The sequence below is a fragment of the Arachis stenosperma genome, chromosome 9 (assembly GCF_014773155.1).
Source record: "Arachis stenosperma cultivar V10309 chromosome 9, arast.V10309.gnm1.PFL2, whole genome shotgun sequence".
Lineage (NCBI taxonomy): Eukaryota > Viridiplantae > Streptophyta > Magnoliopsida > Fabales > Fabaceae > Arachis > Arachis stenosperma.
The window spans coordinates 58,247,714-58,250,910 of record NC_080385.1 but is presented as its reverse complement, the minus strand read 5'-3'; the positions used below and the strand labels follow the sequence as shown (position 1 = coordinate 58,250,910).

At 43.8% G+C, this 3,197-nt stretch overlaps 1 non-coding gene across 1 annotated transcript; it reads right to left on the bottom strand.

The window, feature by feature from the left end:
• Window positions 1–376: 376 nt before the first annotated feature.
• On the bottom strand, window positions 377–484 carry LOC130953111 (small nucleolar RNA R71). The gene has a single exon (XR_009075283.1). It is a non-coding gene; the product is annotated as a small nucleolar RNA R71 (small nucleolar RNA).
• Window positions 485–3,197: the final 2,713 nt, after the last annotated feature.

Below are 3,197 nucleotides of genomic sequence, written 5' to 3'. Positions count from 1 at the left end.
ACAATGCAAGGAAGGTGCTGGGTGACTTTACTGCACCTACTCCCAATTTCTATGGGAGAAGCATCTCTATCCCTGCCATTGGAGCAAACAACTTTGAGCTTAAGCCTCAATTAGTTTCTCTAATGCAACAGAATTGCAAGTTCCATGGACTTCCAATGGAAGATCCTCATCAGTTCTTAGATGAATTCTTGCAAATCTGTGACACAGTCAAGACTAATGGGGTTGACCCTGAGGTCTATAGACTGATGCTATTCCCTTTTGCTGTAAGAGACAGAGCTAGAATATGATTGGATTCTCAACCTAAAGAAAGCCTGGACTCTTGGGAAAAGCTAGTCAATGCTTCTTGGCAAAGTTCTTTCCACCACAAAGATGGAGTAAGCTTAGAGTGGAAGTCCAAACCTTCAGACAGAAGGATGGAGAATCCCTCTATGAAGCTTGGGAAAGATACAAACAATTAATCAGAAGATGTCCCTCAGACATGCTTTTTGAATGGAGCATCATAGGTATTTTCTATGATGGTCTCTCTGAACTATCCAAGATGTCTTTGGATAGCTCTGCTGGAGGATCTCTTCATCTGAAGAAGACGCCTGCAGAAGCTCAAGAATTGATTGAAATGGTTGCAAATAACCAATTCATGTACACTTCTGAAAGGAATCCTGTGAACAATGGGACTAGTCAGAAGAAAGGAGTTCTTGAGATTGACACTCTGAATGCCATATTGGCTCAGAATAAAATATTGACTCAACAAGTCAATTTGATTTCTCAAAGTCTGTCTGGAATGCAAAATGCACCAAGCAGTACTAAGGAGGCTTCATCTGAGGAAGAAGCTTATGATCCTGAGAACCCTTCAATGGAAGAGGTGAATTACCTAGGAGAACCCTATGGTAACACCTATAATTCTTCATGGAGAAATCACCCAAATCTCTCATGGAAGAATCAAGAGAGACCTCAACAAGGTTTCAATAATAATGGTGGAAGAAACAGGTTTAGCAATGGCAAACCTTATCCATCATCTTCTCAGCAACAGACAGAGAATCCTAAGCAGAACCCCTCTGGCTTAGCAACCATGGTCTCTGATCTAATCAAAACCACTCAAAGTTTCATGACTGAAACAAGGTCTTCCATTAGGAATTTGGAAGGACAAGTGGGACAGTTGAGCAACAAAGTTACTGAACCCCCTCCAAGTACTCTCCCAAGCAACACAGAAGAAAATCCAAAAGGAGAATGCAAAGCCATCAATGTGGCCGAATTTGGAGAGGAAGGGGAGGAAGTGAACGCCACTGAGGAAGACCTCAATGGGCGTGCACTAGCCCCCAATGAGTTCCCCAATGAGGAACCATGGGAATCTGAGGCTCAAAATGAGACCATAGAGATTCCATTGGACCTACTTCTGCCTTTCATGAGCTCTGATGAGTATTCTTCCTCTGAAGAGGATGAGTATGTCACTGAAGAGCAAGTTGCTAAATACCTTGGAGCAATCATGAAGCTGAATGACAAGTTATTTGGAAATGAGACTTGGGAAGATGAATCTCCCTTGCTCACCAAAGAACTAGATGAATTGTCTAGGCAGAAATTACCTCAAAAGAGACAAGATCCTGGGAAGTTTTCAATACCTTGTACCATAGGCACCATGACCTTCAAGAAGGCCTTGTGTGACTTAGGGTCAAGTGTGAACCTCATGCCTCTCTCTGTAATGGAGAAGCTAGGGATCTTTGAGGAACAAGCTGCAAGAATCTCACTAGAGATGGCAGACAACTCAAGAAAACAAGCTCATGGACTTGTGGAGAATGTTTTGGTAAAGGTTGAAGACCATTACATCCCTACTGATTTCATAGTCCTAGAGACTGAGAAGTGCATGGATGAATCTATCATCCTTGGCAGACCCTTCCTAGCCACAGCAAAGGCTGTGATTGATGTTGATGGAGGAGAGTTAATCATTCAAGTGAATGAAGAATCCTTGGTGTTTAAGGCCCAAGGACATCCCTCTATCATCATGGAGAGGAAGCATGAAGAGCTTCTCTCAAAACAGAGCCAAGCAGAGCCCCCACAGTCAAATTCTAAGTTTGGTGTTGGGAGGCCACAACCAAACTCTAAGTTTGGTGTTGAACCCCCACATTCAAACTCTAAGTTTGGTGTTGGGAGGTTCCAACACGGTTCTGAGTATTTCTGAGGCTCCATGAGAGTCCTCTGTCAAGCTACTGACATTAAAGAAGCGCTTGTTGGGAGGCAACCCAATAATTATAATTTATATAGTTTCTTTTGTTATTTTATTTTTTTTTGTAGGTTGATGATCATAAGAAGTCACAAAATCCATTGAAAAAGCAAAAACAGAATGAAAAATAGGAAGAAAAACAGCACACCCTGGAGGAAGAAGTCACTGGCGTTTAAACGCCAGTGAGGCTAGCTGTTGGGCGTTTAACGCCCAGTCTGGCACCATTCTGGGCGTTTAACGCCAGAAAGGGGCACCAGACTGGCGTTAAACGCCAGAAAAAGGCTAGAACTTGGCGTTAAACGCCAGGAATGGGCACCAGCCCGGCGTTTAACGCCAGAAATGGCTCAAAACGTGGATTTTGATGCCAATTGGTGCAGGGATGACTTTTCCTTGACACCACAGGATCTGTGGACCCCACAGGATCCCCACCAACCCCACCACCACTCTCTCTCTTCTTCCCCCATTCACCAATCACCTCAATACCTCTTCCCCAAAACCCCTTCACCTATCAAATCCCATCTTTCTCTTCACCACTCACATCCATCCTTCATAAATCCCCACCAACCTTACCCTTCAAATTCAAACCACTTTCCCTCCCAAACCCACCCATACATGGCCGAACTCCTTCTCCCCTCTCTCCTATAAATACCCTTCTTCCCTTCTTCATTTTAACACAACCTAAACACCACTTCTCCCCCTCTTTGGCCGAATACACCACCATCTCCCTCTCCCTCATTTCTTCTTCTTCTACTCTCTTCTTTCTTCTTTTGCTCGAGGACAAGCAAACATTTTAAGTTTGGTGTGGTAAAAGCGTTGCTTTTTCGTTTTTCCATAACCATTATGGCATACAAGAGACCCCTCTCATCAAGAGATCCCTGAAATACCTCAAGGGATGCACTTTCCTCCACAAGACTATTGGGAGCAACTAAACACCTCCCTAGGAGAATTAAGTTCCAACATGGGACAACTAAGGGTGGAGCACCAA